The sequence below is a fragment of the Sarcophilus harrisii genome, chromosome 6, assembly GCF_902635505.1.
Source record: "Sarcophilus harrisii chromosome 6, mSarHar1.11, whole genome shotgun sequence".
NCBI lineage: Eukaryota > Metazoa > Chordata > Mammalia > Dasyuromorphia > Dasyuridae > Sarcophilus > Sarcophilus harrisii.
This window is the reverse complement of record NC_045431.1, coordinates 31,702,971-31,725,861: the sequence shown is the minus strand read 5'-3', so window position 1 is coordinate 31,725,861 and position 22,891 is coordinate 31,702,971.

The window sequence follows — 22,891 nt, the reverse complement described above, 5'->3', positions numbered from 1 at the left end:
CAGAGTGCATTTAAGCTTGTGCTAGGGTTGTAAAATATGTGTATCTAGCTATACTAGAGGCTAGGTAGCATAATATTTGCTTAGAGAGATAGCATGGTACAGTAGATAGAGAGCCCATGAGGGAGAGATTGGTTCAAGTTTTACCTCCACCACATCCTGGCTGGGTTGGACAAATCATTTAAACACTCATTATTTTAGGTCAGAGATGTCAAACACCAGGCCAGGGGTTTGGAATATACCAGAGCCATATTAAAATGTAATTGGAAATATTTAACAAAATATAAGTAAAATGAAACAGATAATACAGAATTTTAAAACTAAATTTATTCACTTAGAGGGATCTTTCTGTGTGAGTTAGTGGCAGTGATTTCTATTTGAATTTGATGTTACTGTTCAAGAAACTAGGTCCTGATGGATATTTGCATAGGGAATTTTTTAAAAGACTGATAGTAAATTTTTAACAGCTAGGTTCTACACAAACACGCGCATATAAAGTATGCAAACATTTTAAAGTTTAATACTCTAGATAAGTAGTTTCCAAAGTATGGTCCAGAGACCATCATAAAGTCCAAAGTACCCAGTAGGGTAGGGGGAAGTCTTTGAAATCCTTGCAGAGGATATGCAAATACAAAATTAAATTTTTATTTCTAATATGATAAGTATCCGTAAATATAACCCACATAAAAACTCTTTTGACGGATCCTTAGTAATTTTTAATTGTATAAAAATACTGAGAACAAAACTGAAAACCACTGGTCTAGACAATCAGTAGTAAATCAAACCCTTGGGATTTGTAACAATTTCTTAGATGGAAAAGCTCACACTGAAAATTTAACAATCAGCTTTAAGCTCTCTCCCCTTAGTTAGGTCTTATGAATGTTATAAATTAATATTCCAAAAAGTTTGTCATTTAATTAGTACTTAAGATTGAATTAGTCAATTATCATTTACTATAAATTTGTACCATAGGGTGCATAGGTTACAATAAGCTTCTTTCTTGCATGGTAATTAAATAGCTTCTCAATTTATGAAAGTTGCATGTTGAATACTAAGTAATGTATAATTGCATAATAGTCTATGAATAGACCCCAGCTACTCTGAATGACTTAACTTCCAATATCATTTAATTCAATAAACATTTATAAAATACCCAGTATATGTCAGGCACTGTGCTAGGTGCTAGGGATACAAAAAGAGGCAAAACACAGTCCTTGTCCTCAGATAGCTTATAATCTAATGGGGGAGAAAGTATGCAAATAAATATAGGCAAAGTCAGCTACATTCAAGACAAATAAAAAATAATTAAGAAAGAGAAAGCACTGTAATTAAGGAGTGATTTAGGCAAAGTCTTGAAAAACCTCAAGACAGGAATATAGATTAGCTGGAGACCAGAGGACTCTTTTAGCTATATCATTATCAAAAAATATTTCTGTGAAGTAAAGACATTTCTCAGTTTTAATCACTCATGAACGTGAATTGTTTTATTGTCTAAACTTATTTTATCTTAGTTACTTGCATAATTATAGGATGTCACAGTATAGTATGTCACAGTAAATGACAAGTGTCCCCTTTTTTGATATACAAGGATGTTATTACATGTACTTTTTTATTTTTTATAAAAGCTTTTTGTTTTTAAAACATATGCATAGATAATTTTCAGCATTCACCCTTGCAAAACCTTGTGTTCCAAACTTTATCTTCCCTCCCCCCAACCCCTTCCCCTAAAGGGCAAGTAATCCAATATATGTTAAACGTGCAACAGTTCTATACATATTTTCACAAATCTCGTGTTGCATAAGAAAAATTGGATCAAAAAGGGAAAAAAATGAGAAAGAAAACAAAATACAAGCAAACAACAATAGAAAGAATGAAAATGCTATGTTGTGGTTCACACTCTGTTCCCACAATTCTCTCCCTGGGTGTAGATGGCTCTCTTCATCACAAGATCATTGGAACTGGCCTGAATCATCTTATTGTTGAAGAGAGCCATGCTCATCAGAGTTGATCGTTGAATACTCTTGTTGTTACTGTGTACAATGATCTCCTGGTTCTGCTCACTTCACTCAGCATCAGTTCATGTCTCTCCAGGCCTCTCTGAAATCATCCTGCTGATTGTTTCTTATAGAACAATAATATTCCATAACATCTATATACACAATTTATTCAACCATTCTCCAGCTGATGGGCATCCACTCAGTTTCCAGTTTCTTGCCACTACAAAGAGGGCTGCCACAAACATTTCTGCACACGTGAGCCCCTTTCCTTCCTTTAAGATCTCTTTGGGATATAGGCCTAGTAGAAACACTGCTGGATCAAAGTATGCACAGATTGGTAGCCCTTTAGAACCATCTCATTGTTGAAAAAAGCCAATAACATATAATTTTTGACATAAAAGTAAAAAAAAATGTTTTGCTCTTTAAAAAAAAATCTTTCTGGAGGCAGAGACAAGATGACAGAGCACAGTCAGGGACTTGCAGACTCTCTCCCAAAGTCCTTACAAATTCCTTTAAATTATAATAACACTAAAAAAATTTCAGACCACCAGGATCAACAAAAAGTGGAATGGAACAATTTTCTGACCAAAGACAAGTTGGAACATCAGCGGTAAAGGTCTGCCTTAGTGCCTGCAAACCAGCTGTGGGTCTGGGGCTTCTGAATCCGTGGCAGCACTGGTGGTCTCCAGAGTCCTGAGACAACAAAGATGACCCGGAAGGACAGCAGGAAAGGTTTGTCTCACTAGGATGAGAGGAACTAGCAAGCCAGGAGTGTCCTTGGGAGACACTGAATCTGTAACAACTGCAATGGTAGAGGTATCAGGGGCACTGGCCATGGTGCTGACGGCAATGGGAGCAGCAGTGGCTTCTGGAGGTCTCAGCCCACAGACTAACAGATAAGAAGATCAAACAACTGGTCAGAAGGAGTCTCTTTGCTGGCACTGAGGAAGGACTCTGTTGCTTTACTACACTAGAACTTAACAGCCACAGTGGGGAAGGGACCCTCCTGACAGTTCCAGGGCAGAAAAGAGTACGTGTGGATGATTATCTTGGAAGAAGTGAAAACTTACAAGTTCTTAGAAAGATCTCCAAAAACAGCTGGACAAAACCCCGGAAGCTTGGGACATTGCACTTTCCATCCTGAAAATAGTCCCCACTTTTAACAAAGAGCTAAAACCCGAGTAATCGCTGGGGAAATGAGAAACAACAGAGAAAGATTCTGACCATAGAATGCTATTGTGATGACAAAGAAAATCAAAACATATACTCGTAAGATGACAAAGTCAAAGTTGCTACATCCAAGCCCTCCAATCAAAATAAGAATTTGTCTCAGGCCATGGAAGAGTTTAAAAGGGATTTTGAAAATCAAGTAAGAGAGATAGATTAAAAATTGGGAAGAAAAATGATTATGACATAAAAGGAAGTACAAAAAGCCAATGAAGAGAAGAATGGCTTAAAAAAGCAAATCTGGCTAAATGGGAAAGAAAGTGTAATAGGTCACTGAGAAAAATAATTCCTTAAAAATTGGAATTGAGCAAATGGAAGCTAATGACTTTATGAGAAACCAAGAAACAATAAGATAAACCAAAAAGAATGAAAAAAATAGACAACAATGTGAAATTTCTTAATGAAAAAAAAAACTGACCTGAAAAACACATGATTAAAAATATCATAGACATCATCTTTCAAGACATCATCATTAAAGCTATCCTGATATTCTAATACCAGAGGGTAAAATAGAAATTGAAAAAAATCCACTGATCCTCTCCTGAGAGGCCAAAATGAAAACTCCCAGAAACAGTATAGTCAAATTCTGGAACTCGGAGGTCAAGAATAAACTATTGTAAGCAACCAGAAAGAACAATTCTAGCATAGTGAAGCCACAGTCAGGATAACTCAAGATTCATTCATTTTTATTAAAGGATCAGAGGACTTGAAATATGCTTTTGGGGAGAACAATGGAGCTTGGATTACAACCAAGAGTCATCTACAGTCATATACTGAGAATTATCCTTCAGGGGAAAAGGTGCAAATTCAATGAAAATAGAGGATTTTCAAGCATTCGTGATGAAAAGAGCAGAACTGAATAGAAAATTTGATGTTGAAATACAAGACTTAGGAGAAACATAAGGAAGTAACTGGGAAAGGGAAATCTTAGAGAACTTAATAAGATTTATCCATTTACATTCCTACTTGAGAGTATGATACTTGTAACTCATAAGAACCTTCTCATTATTATGGCAGTTAGAAGGAATACATATAGACAGATGGCATAGGTGAATTGAATATAAAGAAATAATAACTAAAAAATAAAATTAAAGAGTCAGAGAGTAATAAAGTGGGAGAAAAGAAAAGGAAGACAGGAAATGATGTAAGTTATCTGCTACAAAAGAGGCAAGAAAATGCTTTTACAGTTGAGAAGAGGGGGAGGGAAAGTAAGGAAACTTTCATCAGAATAGGCTCAAAGAGAAATAACATACACACTCAATATAGATGTAGAAATCTATATTATCCTTCAGGAAAGTATGGGGGGAAAGGGATATGAGAAGGGGAAAGGTGATAGAAAAGAAGGCATATTGGGGAAGGGAGTGTTCAGAAACAAAACACTTTTGAGGAACAGAGTAAAATAGAATAGAATAAACAGGGAAAATAATAATAGTAAATGTGAAGTTTCTTTGATTCATTTCTCACATTATAGGGAACAGAGTCAAATTTATTTAAAAAAATAAGAGCCATTCCTCAATTGATAAATGATCAAAAGATATGAAGTATTCCCAAAGGGCTGTAAAATCATGCATATCATTTCACCTAACAATACCAATAGTAGGCATACATCCCCCAAAATATTTTTTGAAAAAGGAATAATATGTGTAAAATATTTATAGCAGTTCTTTTCTCCAGGCAAATAATTGGAAATTGAGGGAATGCCCCTCAATTGTGGAATGGCTGAACAAATTGTAGTATGTGGTTTTGATGGAATATTACTGTTTAATAAGATATGATGAGGAGAAAAACCTGGAATGTCTGCTGAAAAGTGATAAAAAACAATATATAAATCTGATCTCTTGCCATTACAGTTATTGGTGTGTACGCCATCAGAGTAAGATAATAAATGTCACACAATCAGAAGTGGTTTGCCTTTGTTTGTATCTTTACCATACCTATAATAATACTTTTCTCATAATTGGCATTCAATCCATGATTATTTAATTGAATTGAATAATTTGCAGAAGCTGGAAAGATCAGATTTTTTTTTTGTTAATTTAACCATTTGTATTATTTTGTTGTATATAGAATTTAAAGGGGTACAACCTCTGTACATTTATTAAATATGGTTTTTTAGATTGTTCCCTAATTTTGCATAAATAACCACCTCACTAATAAAAATTTTTGATGAGTAATATAAAAATTTTTGATCTCTCAGAAGCATCAAACATTGATGAAAACACTTCCTCTTGACAGTTCTGCCGATATCAATGTTCTCTTCTCCTTTCCTCCTTTTGACTGGATATTGACTGCTCTTCCCCTTCCCCATTCTCAGTTCTCACTTTTGTGAGAAAGAAACCAAAGTCCTTGCTTCACGCCAAACTTCAGGTCTACACATTGTTCCTAACAGTAGTTGTCCTGTTCTCTCCTCTGCAACTCACTGGCTGAACATAACCACTCACATTTCTTCAATGGGAACAGAATTATCAACTACGATCCTTCTGGTAAAATAGGGAGTCATTAGGCCTTTACATCTACCTTGCGCTAACACAGGCCAGATCTCATTATCTGACTTACTCTAAGAATCACTAGGATTTCTTGTCTACTTTTTAGTTAGTCAGACTTTTCCATTTGATAAAGAGCTCAATTTTCCTTTATGTGTTAACTCAGCTCATTAGAACATGAGAAAATGCAGCGACTTGCTTTTCTAAATATAACCTTAGCATTTATGATAGCTCTTGGCATTTAATTGACATTTAATAGATTTTTATCATTCAATGCAAATAACTCCTTCACACCTTAGTGATTTCTTGAGTCAAAGTAGATAAAAAAGATCACTATAGAAGAATCAAACTTTTATCTTTAATCTCTACGCTTAAATGAACTGGTAACTAATTCTGATAAAAAGTAGTCTTTCCAACTTGTAAAGAACTTCCAGAGTTTATGCTTTTTAGTCCATATAATTTTGTAAGTCAGGATGACTTTATATGTCATAATGAGTCTGCAAAGTAGGACTTTAGTAGAAGCTAGCATAGTTTCCACTGATGCAGCTCTTCACCTTCGGCTTTAGCCTTACAAGTCTGAAGATCTTTTGAAATCATGATTTTTAAGGCAGTAAAATCTCAAAAGTGGGTTGGTTATGAGGATCAAATGAGATAATATTTATAAAAATGCTTGACACTTAGACTAGAAAGAGTAGATGCTATGTAAGTGCTTACTTGTACCACAAAAGGTAAAGTGAAAAAGGACAGACACATCTGTGGAATCTCCAATGAGCCTTCACTGATTTTCTGAAATGTTAGAGATGGCAGGACAGAAATAAACTCTTCTTCCAGTGCACATATAGGGGAATGATTCTCTATTTCATAAACCAATTATTCTCTTTATTTTTATTTATCTATTTTTATGAAGCTTTTTGTTTTGAAAGTACATACATAGATAATTTGACAACATTGACCCTTGCATAGCCTTGTGTTTCAGATTTTCTCCTCCTTCCCCTTACTCCCTCCCTTAGATGGTAAGCAAGCCAATATATGATAATGTTAAAATATATGTTAAATCCAATATGTATAAATATATTTATACAATTCTCTTGCTACACAAAAGAAATCAGATCAAAAAAAGAAAGTAAATGAGTAAGAAAACAAAATGCAAGTGAACAACAACAAAAGAGTGAAAATACCATGTGATGATTCACACTCAGTTCCCACAGTGCTCTCTTTGGGTGTAGATGGCTCTCTTCATCACTGCACAAGTGGAACTGGTCTGAATCATTTCATTGTTGAAGAGAGCCACGTCCATCAGAATTGTTCATTGTATAATCTTGATGTTGCCATGTACAATGATCTCCTGGTTCAGCTCAGTTCACTCAATATTAGTTCATGTAAATCTCTCCAGGCTTCTCTCTGGAATCATCCTTCTGGTGGTTTCTTACATAGTATTCATATACTACAACTTATTCAGCCATTCTCCAACTGATGGTCATCCTCTCAGTTTCCAGATAAACCAATTATTCTCATACCACAGACTCACAGACATCTGGAGGGATTATGTAATCCTACCCAGACATGATGAAAATTTTCTCGTATCTCCAGCCAACAGCCATCAAGATGCCTGTGAAGAGATTAGAATTGTTTTGTATCAATGTAATTTGCATTATTTACAAATTTACTAGCACTCTTTGGGGATCTAATTTTTGGACTGATTTTGGACAATCAACAAAACAATAAATATCTCAAACCCTGATTTGTAACATTTGCCAGTCTCTTAGACATAAATGATCACACTTAAAATTTACCCATCTTCACTTGCTAACAAGGCTGAACTGGTTCCCGGGAAGCAGCCACTCCCTCTGGAAGTAAATCATTTCATTTTTGGACAGCTGTGACTGTTCGGATATTGTTTCCTGTAAGCTCAAGCATTAATCCATTTCTGAAATTTCAATCCATGTCTTCTGGTTCTCCCTTCTGGTGCTAAGCCGATGAGCCGACTGCTGCTTCTGAATGATAACTCTTCCTATATTGGAAGGCAGCTATAAAGTTTCCTCTAAGTCTTCTTTTCAATATACTGACCATTTCTCAAATCCTTCAACCAGCCTATATGTAACAGCATATCCTTTATGCTTTCATATACCCTGTGACCTGTAAATGTGCAAGAACTCAACTCAGACTTTCCCTAGTATTCCAAGAATAGTAGACCGAATAGAAAAATTGGAATCGGAGGAACTGGTTAAATAAGTATTTACAAACTGTGTGACTGCAGAAAAGCCCTTTCATCGCACTGGTCCTCAGTTTCCTCATCTGTAAAATTGAGGGTGTTATTTTTAATGATTGCTAAGGTCCTATCCAGGACTGTTGTATATAATTGGGCATTTACCAGGCACAGAAGAGTGATGAGATAAGTGCTTTGTTTCTCTCAGTGCACAGGCAGCTAAACTTGAATAGACTTTTTTCAGCTGCTGTATTATGTAGTTGATGCACATTCTACTTGCAGCTTGCTAATAATCCTGGTGCTACTTTTCAGATGAAGTCTTCTTCAGGCCTGATTTTCCCCACCATGTATTTCTGAAACCCAAGTATGAGATTTTTATGTTTATCCATATTAAATTATGTTTTAGATTTAAACCAAGATCCTAGCCTGGCAAATTCTTTTTGAATCCTATTATCTAATATGTAAGTTACTGCCTCCAACTTTGGGCAATCACCAGATTAAATTAATATATCATTTATCCCTTCATTAAGTGATATCCATGTAAACTTTTGATGAAAGGTATTGTGCAATTTGTACAAAACATCACAATCTTGTTTTTATGAGATACTTCATCTATATGTAGTCCCTGTAGTTTGGTATTTCCTTCCACTTAATATTAATGTTAATTAATATCACTATTCCCTTTAAAATATATACAAAAGGATATCATGTTGAACCATATTATAAATATCTCAGTAACAAAGTGGAAGTATAGTCATGTCACCCCTTACTCAATAAATTCTAATGACTCCCTATTGACTCCAAGAACAAATACAAAATACTCTGGCATTCAAAACTCTTCAAAACTTAGACCCACACTCCTTTTTAAATCATTTTACCCCTTAATCCTTGATACATACTCTTTGAACCTGTGCTACTGGCTTACTGACTCTCCCATAAACATGATATTCTATCTCTTTTTAAAAATTTGTATGCTGTTATTAATATCCCTTAGTTTGAAAGCAATTCAGACTCAATTTCTGGCAAATAAAAGCATAAGAAGTCTTGTTTACTTCTCCCTCTTTTTTTTCCTACTACCTCTTCCCCCAATCCCCAAACTATTATTCCATTACTTATTAGGACTTTCAGCAGAGGATGTGGAGGGAAAGATGGGACAAAGACATGAAATTTGAATTATTCAGTTTAGATATTTGTTAGCCACACTGGAAGAAGATATGAGATTATAGGTGGAGAGACCAGGAGGAGAAAAGAGAAGCTGAAACGAATGGCGAAAATGAGACTGGATTCAATATGGCTTGCAATTATTTATATCATCCCAATCCCCTATGACCAGAGATAATTGAGTATCCATTTGCTGCTGTTCCACTTCATTATTTTAGGTCCTGGATTGACTATAACTTGTCAAAGATATCAAGTGATGTTGATGATTCACTGAAAAGAACATTTTAATGAGTAAAAGGCTAAAAAATCACCAAAATTATTTAAGCTCTTTAAGAAGCTTGAAAATAATATTCATCTTCCAGTTACTTTTATTGGCTGTTGTCTTTATGTTAGATGGACTTTACAAATGTTGGCCACAGAGATTACTGAATATTGATTTTTTCTGATTGGTCCTAAGATAAACAGTGTAATTATACCCATGTTATGTATGGCATGAAAATGCATCCTAATGTTGTTAATGTTTTTTTTCCCAAGCTTTGCTGAGGTAAGTGTTGGCACACAAGTCTTGGTTCAGTGACTCCAAAAGCAATCTGTTAAATAATAGAGTGAAACCGAGTTAAATCAATCTTCTTTGCCCTTTCCCCCCATTTTTAAATATTTGTGACAATAGCCTATTTTAGCCTCTCCAAACCCTTGGAGAACTTGCTCATGACAGGTCAGGTATTTGCAACAAAGCTTTACAAAACTCACAGTGGGAGTTACTTATGACTTTCAAATCAGTTCAACAGTTTTTTAAATGCCTGGTATGTGCGAGATACTGTGCCAATCATCAATTACTTTAATATAAAAATCTATATCAGTAAAGAAAAGGGGGAGGGAATTAAGTAAAGGGTGTGCGCAAGGACTGAGAAGAATAGATGGGGGGAGATAAGTAGAAACAAAATGCTGGTGAGGAGAGAAAGGATAAAAGGAGAGAAAGGACCATCAGAAGGAAATATAGCTTGGAGTAAAATGCATCATTAATAACTATAAGTATGAATGAGATGAACTTTTCCATAAAACAGAAATTGATAGCAGAGGGGAGCAAAAATCAGAATCCTACAGGATATCATTTACAAAAAATATATTTGAAGCAGAGAGACACACATAGACTAGAGATAAGGAGGAGAAGCAGAATTCAAATGCTGAAATAAAAAATAACCCAAGAATAGCAATCTTGATTTCAGACAAAAAAAATATATCTAATTAAGAGAGATAAGGAAACTACATCTTGCCAAAGACAATGAAGTGATATCTACACCAAACATATTTTTACCAAATGATATAGAATCCAAATTTTAAATGGACTATTTAAATGAATTGCAGTAGGTTCATGACCAAACAAGACATAACAAGGATTATGAAATGTAAATAGATAATTTTGATGTTAAATTAAAAAGCTTTTACACAAACAAAACTAATGGAAAAGGGAAAGCTAGAAAACAATCTTTATGGCAAGTATCTCTGATAAAGGCTTCATTTCTCAAAAATAGAGAAAACTGAGTTAAATTTATAAAAATATAAGCCATTCCTCAATTGACAAAGACAAAAGATATAAACAGGAAATTTTCAGATGAAGAAATTACAGCTATCTATAGGCATATGACAAAGTACAAATAAAGCATTTTTGATTAGAACAATGCAAATGAAAACAACTCTGAGGTATCACCTTACACCTCTCAGATTGAATAATATGAAAAAAAGAGACAAATGTTGAGAGGATATAGGAAAAGTGCTATTGGTAGAGTGATCTATACATTCTGTAGAGCAAGTTGGAACTATAATCAAAGAGCAACCAAACTGCATATCCTTTGATATTGATTGCTAGCTCTGTATAGAAAAGTAATCATAAAAAAGAGGAAAGGACCTACCTGTGACTTTTTTAGTTGCGACACATTGTAAATCAAGGGGGTGCCCATCCATTGGGGGATGTTGAATGAGTTATGGCATATACTATAGTATAATAAAAAGGGATGAACAGGTAGATTTCAGAAAACCCTGGAAAGATGTGCATGAACTGATACAAAGTGAAATGAGCAGAGTTGGCAAAACATAGTGCACAGTATCAACAACACTGTATAATGATCAATAATGAATAACTCAATTCTAGTTTGAATCATCTCATTGATGAGAAGAGCCACATCCATCAGAATTGTCCTTTAATCTTCTTGTTCCCATGTATAATGATCTCCTGCTTCTTTCCTTTTCACTCAGCATCATTTGGATCCCTTTCCCTAAAAGCAATATTTTTTAATAACAACTTTAAGTCATTGAATCATTTTGATTATTATAAATACCCAAATAAATAAATGAATCTGTAAAAGAAGCTATCTACATCCAGAGAAAGAACTGATAGATTTAGTAAATGACTATTTATATAATGGTAACCATCTTGAGGGATGAAATTTGAAGAAGGGAAGAAAAAAATGGGGGATAAAAAAATACATTATAACTTCAACATCTATTTAAAACTAATAGCAACATTTTGAAAAAATAGATTTAGAATTTCATGTGCAATCAGGTTTTTTTTCTATTCTATTAGCATGGAAGTCCTTGTTTTTATTTCATAAATTCAAATAAAATTCAAAATAATCTTAAATTTGAGCAGTCTTTATATATTAACTATTTAAAGTTTTAAAAAAATATTCCCACATAGGAAAAACATGGATAAGAGACAGGGACAAAAGAACAGACTCCTGGCCTGGGAGATATGAAAATCTGGGTTCAATCTGTGGCTAAAATGCTTACTAGTTATAAGTCACTTTGCTTATTTTAGTTTGAGGCAAGTCTTTAAAATTTTCGGTTATATAGAGATTTTGATTCACACTGGAGGAGTTCTGACACAAACAAAATCACAAGTCTTTGATATATTCACATGTACACACACACAGACACACACTCATATAATTGATGTTGTTCAGTCATGCTTTAATCTTGTCTGATTCTTTGTCATCCCATTTGAGGTTTTCTTGAGAAAGATACTAGGGTACTTTGCCATTTCCTTCTCCTGCTCATTTTACAGATGAGGAAACTGAGGCTGCATACAAGGTTAAGTGACTTGCCCAGGATCACACTGCTAGTAAGCATCTGAGGTCAGATTTTAACTCAGAAATCTGGGTCTCCTGACTCCAGACCTGGCACTCTATTTTACCATCTACTTTCCTAGCAAACAATGAGGTGTACATTTAGAACAAAAGAATAAATAATCTTATTTTGAGGTCCCCAGATCTGTGTCAGTTGTTGACAAAACTACAACAAAAATATAGCAGATCAATTATCCATTAGCTAGCTGTGAGTCAAGTAGACATTCACACTCACACCTTCATATTATAAGCTGACTTTATTGTGAATGTCCCCAATCTATAATGGTTTGCAAACAGAACCAAAGGACTCTGGTTGTCAGAAGTAGAATTCTGAAAATTGGTATGGAGATTGTCTACGACCTCTAAGGTCTTTATTCAATTCTAGACTTGTATTATCGTTGAATTGGAATGGGGTGAAAGGAGGCAGAAGCCCTTATTCTACAAATGCTCCCCAGAGTGTCCTCTATTTATGGACCTGTCAGAGTGTAACAACTTTATTCAAAGAATTTTAGCAATTAGAGTCTGAACAGCTAGCACAATAAACCTTTACTCGGAGTCTAGGCTACATCTCCCTGGAACAACCACTGGTGCCCCAATAGCAAGCACGATGGATGAATTACCAGTGATATGTGGAAAGTCTAGTTCAGAGTGATAGGAACAGGGAAAATCACCAGTTGTTTTTGCTTCCTTGTATCCCCAGCACTTATGTCACTGTAGACACTTAATAAATGCATGTTGGTTTGGAGCTTATGCTCGGTGGGGAATGATATTGTGGAACGGGATTTCATTTGAAATCCTGCAATAGGAAAAACTTGCGTTTGCATGGAGTATGGGGTGGTTAAGACTAGTGCAAGAATGGAGATCTCCATAACATACGAATAACTGAGTAAAAAGGAATATTTAAGTGGAAGGAAAAAAAGGTATTTTAAGCATAGTACAGCAGGAAGTTTTATAGCAATAGAACATTTCAAGATTTGATGTAAAACAATGCTCCAAAGAAGAAAAGAGCATTGCAAACAATGACATGTTTTATTTCTAGTGGTCTTAAGTTTTAAGTAGGAAAGCAGATTCTGTTAAAAATCAATTCATTGAGCATTTATTAAGTACCTACTATGTTCAAGACATGGTTTTTAGCTAGGAAAACACAAACAAAATGAAGAACCTGTCTTCTAAGTGATTACATTCTAATGGGGGCATACAACATGTACACATACATAATGACAAAAGAGAGCATAATTATAGTGTGTGTGTGTGTGTGTGTGTGTGTGTGTGTGTGTAAATCCTGACAACTGGGGGAATTTGGAAAAAATTTTTATAGGAGTGGAGAACTTGAATTGAACCTTGAAGGGAGCTATTGATGCAAAGAAGTACCTCAATACCTGACTAGAATCAATTGAAGGATATAGTTTTTTCAGGTACCTGAGATGTATCCATCTGATCAACATCTACATGATCATCATCATTGAAGCATAAGCATCAGTGATAATTTTCTTTTTTATTCCTATTAAGAAGCTGAGACTCCTGAATACTGTAAAGAATATATCTAAATTATTTGAGAGCTAGAATTAAAAACAAAAAGGGGAAAACAGGAAAAAAAGGAAGGAAAGGAGAGAAAATAAGTAAAGTTGAGGAAAAAACAAGAATCGTTAATACTACATTTTTGGATAAATTGAACCATCACATGTTAATTAAATATTGTCTCATTTGATGGAAATTTTTTAAAGCTATAGAAATATATTGAAATATACCAATAATTAAAAAAGATAAAATGCATTATAAAATAACGTATCTTATAATAATTTATACTACAATCTGAAAATTCTGGAAGAGAACCACATTTATATGCAGCCCTCTCCATAACAAAGGACTAGTGAATGATTCAATCAAATTTGTCAAGGTATGACAATGTGGATGATTTTGATCAATATATTTAATCTTAATGATATTGGAGAATAATTATAAATATCAGTTTGGCTTTTAGCATTATGTTTAATAATAATAACTGACAAGGTGCTGTAAGTTTGCAAAATGATTTGCATGTATTGTCTTGCTGGAGCATCATACCAGCACTTTGTGTTCAATTAGCAGAGCTAACTTCGATATATGGAGAGTGAAACCAGTCTGAAAAAGGCCCTCATTTATAGTGTCACACTTAGGAAAGAGTAGAGGCAGAATTTAAATCTAGATTTTCATGACTTAGGGTCCAAAATTTGAACTACTTTACCAGTAAGAGACTACTCTGTATTAGAGACTGGTGAACTTGGAGTCAGAAAGTTGAATGCCAATCTTGTCTTATATTGAATAGCTTGTGGGTCCCCTTTGGTCACTTAATTTCTGTTTATCTCAGTTTGCTTGCCTGTAAAATTGGGATAATAGCAATAGTACCTAATTCATAGAATTGTTGTGAGGATCAAATGCTATAATGTATGTAAAGTACTTTGAAAACTCAAAGTGGTATGCAATTGCCAGCTATTCATAATATTAATGTTATTATTATGTTGTTTGTCAATTCTGAAAACTAATGGCCAAAAGTCACAAAGTTATGAAACACTGACTCTGAATATACTGATGGGATTCTGATTGTTGCCCCTAGTCCAAATCTGTCTCCTCCCCAGTCCAAACCCCACAGAAACCCTCAATCACTAGCTGACAGGTACAAGTACAGGTCTACATGGTCTATAATTCCATCATCTATCAAGTCTAGACATACTATAGAAATAAACCAATAAGAAAGATGGAGACCAGGATCCATGAGCTTTAATCTTTCCCCTGACATAATTCCTGTGCTCTACCCTTTGGGTAAACTTATGGCCAAGTTAGGATCATCGGAATAACTTTATCATACATTAATATTCTGCCAAGTGGGCTTTTTTATATGCATTCTGGGGAATCACAACTGGAGTCCTATCGAGGCTTTAGGATTGCCCTATGTCAGCAACTTCTTTCAAAACCTCAAAACCGACTTATCTTGTGATAGAACCTGATTCCATAAATATCTTTGTCTTGTTTTATCGGGCTGCTGACTCCTTTTTAACTCCTACTGAATTCTGGTAGATTTTAACAGGAACACAGCCCACTCTGAGCAAATGATTCTTAATTAATCTTAATAAATGCCTTTACTTGATTTGGAGATGGCCCAAATCCTGCATTCTTTCAAAGAAAACACCAGAGATTATTTGCCTGAACTTCAACAAAGCCAAAAAACTCACATAGATTATCACAAGCACAGTGAACTCTGAAAAATAAAATAAGATAAAAACAACAACAAAAAAAATAGAAGTGTTAACCGTGGTCATTAAAAAAAAGTCATTTTCTTTATTCTGTTGGAGGAGGGAACACATGTTAGTAGGGCTCCATAACTGGAACTGATTTCTGCAGGTGCTTGTCCAACCAGGAACCACCTGGTACTAGTTTGAAAGAATTCTGGGATTTGGATGTGCTTGAGTTCACCCAGGGGATGAGCACAAATAATGGTGATTATACCAACTTGAAGGCAAATCTGTTTGCTGAGCCGTAGCTCTGAAAATAGGTTGTTTCCTACTAGTAAAAAGAACGAGAGAGTGTTCCTTAACATAATTATCCTGACACCTTTATATGAAAGCTAAAGAACAGTAAACTCAGGAATTGCCACAAATACATATTAATTTCAGTAATCTGGTAATCTAGTAAATTTTGACTAGTAAGATTTTCTTCTTAATTGCAATCTCATTTCTAGAAGGAACGTCTCTCTCCCTTCCCCAAAGCAATTGAATTACCGACCTGCCCTAGGACCTTCTTATAACTGATGTTTTCCTGTTTTATAGATGGAAAGGACATATTTTAACTAGGTATGTTCATCTAACAGCTTGAAGGTTTTGAAAAAGCCATTTTCTGAAAGGAAGAAAAAATGTAACTTATTAATAGTGATAATGACTTTTGAACATTAGGTTTAAGAAGGATGAACATTTTCTCTTTCCAGGGGCAAAGACTTTTCTTGGTGATCATTAATCTGCACAAAATGACCCACAATTCGATCATTATCTTTAAATTAAAAGATGGAAAAAGCAGAGAACTTGACACTTGAACACCATTCACTCAAATACCAGTGACAGATTAGGTTAAATTCAAGAAATCTTATTGTATAGAAATACTTGTAATCAACTACTGGAGAAAATAAATGTATATGTCTTTGCACAGCCCTGAAGCGAATGATTGAGCAGGTTTGGCACACCTGTACTTCTAGACAGTAAAATAATGTGCACTCAGACAAGTTAAAAATGGCAAGCTGAAATGATTGCCGAAACAATCACCACTCTCCCTCTGTTTTGCATGTGAAAAATGTGACATCTCAGATTGAATCGTTTGTTTTAATTAATTGCCTAAAGATGATGGCAAGCAGAGGAAGCAAGTTTCCCTTGGAGTACAAGGGAGGTGGGTACCAAAGTTCTGGATGACTCCTGGATACGGACTCCTGGGGATGTTCACGAGATTGGGTAGGGATATCCAATGTGAGGGAAACCCCATTGCTCAATATAAGAAGCAAGAAATGTTTGGAAAGGTCAAATGCTAAGACTACAATTGTGAACTTTATATCCTAATACACAGATGCACACCGAGGCAGTGAAGTTTCATTAAATTCAAAGTGATGCTATTAAACTTTCTTAATTTGAGGAGGGGAGGCAAAGTAGCGATGCTTTGAGTCATCTTAAGAAATCAGCTTAAGCATATTGAGGGAAACCTATAAAGAGAAAATGATATGGCTTAACATGATTGTGATTTTTAAAGTAAGAATTTGTGATGCATTTGGGGGGTCAAAATAATGAAAATATATATAATTATAGATAAGAATACACCTGTGACTGAATTCTGACAGCCTCCTGGAAGAGTGTCAGAGGCTTTGTAATTCTTAGAACCAAGGAGAAGGAAACGATTTTTTTTTTACCTTTTAGAAGATTTCCTGGGGTCAGAGCTGTAGACCTGGGGAAAACTCACTTTCTTAAGTGGAAGAAAAATGACAGAGTATGGGATAGGAAAATCTAGTTAGGGAAAAGCTGACTAATAGAGGAATAGGAAAAGTAATTCAGACATTCTTTTTGAACCAATTTCTTAGTTCAGAAGTCAATTTATGATGGGGTTAGCAAATCATGGGAGAACTGAGAGAAAGATTTTTTTTTAAATGAATGTTTTAGTAAATTTGTAATTAAATCCCATCTACATAAGGTTATCATAGTCATTCATTTATTTATTCATCCCCTCTTTCAAACAACATCTGTGATATGCAAAGATTTGTATTAATTATTTTGTAAAATAAATAAATATATCCTATTGATCTGATATATCTGTTCTCAAGGATATCAATATTAGAGAAAGAATGATTCTAATAGAAAGACATGATGTAAAGAATGATGTGATAAGAAGATAAAACTATCAAAATAAAGTGTGATATGAAGGTTTTGTACCTACACTAAAGATGCCATGAATGGTTGATTTTTTTCAGTATTGAAGTATTAGCATGACACTTCCTAGAATAACTAATTATTATTAGTTTATCATCAATTCAATTTCTAAAAATTTATAAAGGATTACCCACATAAAATAGCTGCAAAATGTCATATATTCATGTGAATTTCCACTTTCATTAATTTCTTTTTTCTATTTCCCCCATCTGATCATTTTTAAAAACAAAATAAAAAATTCAGTTAGAATAGACCTCAAAAGTCATTCATTCCACCCAAGAGTCCTGTGCTGATATACAATCTGAGATTTCTACTATTAACACTGACTCTGACTAGAAGATTTTTAAGCATTTGACAAAATCCTATACTCATCCTGTAAAGGGCTGAAACTCTGAGTTGATGCACTGAGGTCAAGGCTAATTACCAATTGGACAATACTGTATTAGCATATGCTTGGAAAATGGCCCTTCCTACTTTTCTGTGCTGGTTCAATCTTGTGGTGTATACAGAGAATTGTGGGAAGAATTAGGGAGTGGAGTAAGACAAGCCAGAGTCACTTTGGCAATAGATGAAGAAGAAGGAGGTCATGGAAATCCTGTGTCCATCCAATGCACTTCTATCCCTAAAGACTAATAATAAAGACCAAGGACTTTTGCTTATCCTGACTCTGGCTGATTCTAAGGTATCCAGGGTGCTAACTTGGTCTTCACACACCCCTATTAAAAACACTGGAGAATATATCAATAAATGGGGTTTTCTTTAAAATAATCAGTAGCATCTATTTACATCAGTAAGCATCATATGTATTGGGGATAAATTAGAACCATGCCCAATAAGATCAGGGATGAAACAAAGTTGTCAATTATCACCATTACAATTCAATATTGCTTTAGAAATGTTTGCTTGAGAAATAAGAAGAAAAATAAATTAAAAGAATAGAGTAGGTAATGGGGAAACCAAATTATTACTCTTTGCAGATGATATTATAGCATACCAAATGAATCTTACATAATCAATTTGGTAACATATAGAAATACTTCTAGGATAAGATCTCACTATTTGACAAAAATTGCTGGGAAAATTGGAAATTAATATGGCAGAAATTAGGCTCTAACCCACACCTAAGAGCTTATACCAAGATAAGGTCGAAATGAGTTCATGTTTAGACATAAAGAGTGACATTATAAGTAAATTATAAATAGAAAAGATAGTGTACCTCTCAGATGTGTGTAGAAGGAAGGAATTTGTGGCTAAAGAAGAACTAGAATATATTATAAAATGCAAAATGGAAAAATTTAATTATATTAAGTTAAAAAGATTTTGCCCAAAAAACCAATGCAGACAAGATAAGAAAGGTAGCAGTAAAGTGGGTAAAAAAATTTTACATTCAAGGGTTCTGATAAAGTCCTAATTTCTAAAATATATAGAGAATTTACTCAAATTTATAAAAATACAAAGCATTTTCCAACTGATAAATACTCAAAGAATATGAACAGAAAATTTTCAGATGAAGAAATTAAAACTATTTCTAGTCATATGAAATAGTGTCCTAAATCACTCGTCAGAAAAATGTAACTTAAGACAACTCCGAGATACCACTACACACCTGTCAGATTGGCTAAGATGACAGGAAAAGATAACGCAGATTGTTGGAGGGGATGTGGGAAAACTGGGACACTGATACATTGTTGGTGGAGTTGTGAACTAATCCAAGCATTGTGGAGAGCAATGTGGCACTATGCCCAAAAGGCTGTAAAACTGTGCATACCCTTTGATCCAGCAATGTTACTACTGGGCTTGTATCCCAAAGAGATCCTAAAGAAGCAAAAGGGACCTGTATGTGCCAAAATGTTTGTGGCAGCCCTTTGTGTAGTGGCCAGAAACTGGAAACTGAGTGGATGCCCATCAGTTGGAGAATGACTAAGTTATGGTACATGAATGTTATAGAACATTATTGTTCTGTAAGAAATGACCAGTGGAATGATTTGAGAAAGGCCTGGAGAGACTGACATGAACTGATGTTGAGTGAAATGAGCAGAACCAGGAGAACGTTGTACATAGCAACAAGATTATATGATGATTAATTCTGATGGATGTGGCTCTCTTCAACAATGAATCCAGGCCAGTTCCAATAGTCTTGTGATGATGAGAGCCATATGCACCCAGAGAAGACTGTGGGAACTGAGTGTGTTTTCACTATTTTTTGTTGTTGTTGTTGCTTATTTGAATTTTGTTTTCTTTCTCATGTTTTCCTTTTTGATCTGATTTGTCTTCTGTAGAATGATAATTGTGGAAATATGTGTAGAAGAATTACAAATGTTTTACATATATTGGATTACTTGCCATCTACAGAAGGGTGTAAGGTGAAGGATGGGAGAAAAACATTTGGAACATGAGGTTTTGGAAGGATGAATGTTGAAAACTATCTATGCATACGTGTTGAAAATGAAAAGCTTTAAAATAAAATAACAATAACAATAAAAGAATATTTTAAAAATAACAGAGGTTTATCTACAAAATCTACAAAACATTCCCCTAAACAAACCTACTTTTTCCTACCTTTCTGAAGTTTTAATCCTTTAGCTAAACTCAAAAGTATACTTTGTGAAATACATATGTTTATGCATATATATATATACGTGATATGTGATTCATTATAATTTTTCACTGAATTGGTAAAGAATAAAAAGACTCTAGATAAAACATTAATTTGCATTGTTGATATGTGTCAAAAACATATTTCAAATACCACCAGTATGAAGATCTTTTCATGACATAAGAGTGTTCTCAGAGTAATGAGCCATATCTTAATGTTATACAGTTGAGTGATGTTATGGAACATAAACTTGGCCAGCTGGCAATAATAAATTCTTCCTGCTCCTATCTCCATCCTGGATGAGTAGAATTAATTTCTTCCCAGCGTGTACCTATCTGCTTCCTGGTGGATAAGTTAGGCAGAGATCTTCCCCTTGGTTTCAGTTCTTTCCTCCTTATTCCTCTTATCTCTGCGGATTTCATCACACATCCTCTTACAATATTCTGCTCACCTTTTGGCCTGGATAAAATATAAATACCATTGTGTTCAAGCTTTCCTCTTCTCTGCTGTTTAATGCAATTTATATCAGACAAAAGCTCATAACCCTTTGGTCCCTTTCTTAAGAGAACCAAAGGGGTCAAACTATGGGGTGATCAGACCACGCTGAGCTCAGAAGGCTCCTCCACAGGTGGGGCACAAATAGTCCAAGTGAACACCGGGAAGGAGATGTCTTGCACATCTCATATTTCTTCGCAGCTCATATAGCACAGCGCCTTCTTTGAAACAGGCTTGACTGCTGGGTGGTCCTGAGCCACAATCTCCCACATCCCACAACTGATTGCCAAGTTCTTCAGCCAGCCCTGTCCTTGAACAGCTTCTTCTGCCCTCCGTGTGAGCATCTACCTTGTGTGAGCACTTGAGCAAAGTGGCCAGCCCAACAGAATTGGAATGCTTGGCAGTTCAGGATCTCCTCATCTGGTACCTTATCCTCCAGGAAATCTTCAGTATCTTCCTAAGATAATTGAAATCCAAGCAATTCAGTTTCCTGGCATGGTGCCGGTGGATTGTCCAAGTCCCACAGGCAAAAGACAAAAGAAATATAATCATGAGACCTCAGAACCCCCAAGTATAAAGAAAAAAATCAACATTAACATATATATTAAATTTTCTGTCCTAATTTATTTTTTCTAGCCAACACTTTAAAAATATTTGATGCAAAGATGCAAATATAAGACAATATAGGTAAAAATGGCAATATGATAGTCTGTTACTATACCAGCATAGAGAAAGGTAGAGAAAATACAAGTCCAAGAATTCTAAAGGAAGTGAAGCTGACCAATGGCTTCACCCAGAGTCTGCTTGTAGGCTGCCATGGTTCTTTTTAGTCTCTTTGACACAGCTTTTTGTTTTTAACTCCTATTTATATATTTTAGCTTTTCCTGCTGCCCTTCTACCACCAGTGCCCTCCGGATCATACTGTTAAATCTTGTTTGGGCCAGGGGATGACTTCTTTTATTTTTCCTGCTCCTCCCTTAAAACCCCTGTTCCTCCTTCTTAGCCTGTTCTTCATTCTCTTAGTATGTCCTTTGTAAGAAGTGTAACTCAAGTCTATCTGGACTTCAGAGTATTAGTTCTATCATTCTTGTGTTTCTCTTTAACACTGTTTATTAAAATAAAACAAAATATCAAGGGAGATTGAGCTGGCCATTATGGCTAAATATCCTAGTGAGATATATTATCCCACTACTGTTTTTGATTGTGAAATGCTCCCCAATAGTAAGAGTTTAATCTGTTTATTTGAAATATGATTTGTCTAAAAACTGAACAGTCAAATTTAAAAGTGATTATATTAATTCATTTCTATTGTTATAAGGAGAGGTCACCATAATACCCAGAAGGGTGATTTGGTCACATCAGTCAAATAACCTATTAGTAATGACAAATTACAGATGATATTTGAATATTGTATAAAGAAAAAAAATTCTACTTGTGGGAATACTTTTTTTTTTATTTGAACAAGTCAATTTAAAAAGCATTTATCAAGCACCTACTATGTGCAAGGCACTGGGATTAGAATGACAAAAATAAGCCAGTATCTTCACTGAAGAAATTTACATTCTTTTGTGTTGTGGGGCACAGCATTTATAACAAATCAGTGTAGTACTTATTAGTTATTCTGGTGTCATTCAAAGACATTTTCAGAAGTTGATTGGCACAAATATAATTGGATGGTCTCATGAATAAAAACCTTGACACAAGTATGTTATAAACAATATTTTCTCATCTGAAAGGCAGGTAAAAGAGATAGAGTAGCAAAGGATTCTAAAATTTCACTTTAATTTTCTGAGACAGTCTTCTATTTGTATTTCAGTTATTCAAATTCCCTCATACAATTTTCTAGATTCTCTACAAGTTTGAATTTTCTATACAATATATTTTCATAGAACATTAGCTCTATTTCTCTCATTCAAACATAGTATATGTATACTATGTATATTAAATATTTTATGCTGTATATTATATAACATCCTATATAAAATAATTTATAAAATACATATATTCTATGAATTATAATGCTTGGTATAGGTATTGGAAAAATGAAAATTGGACCTATAGTGACTAACATTTAATACAAAATACCTATTTTGCTTTTAGGGCTATATATAAATTACTGGGAATGATTGGGCCCCATTTGGGATCACCACTAATTCTTTTTGGTACCATTTA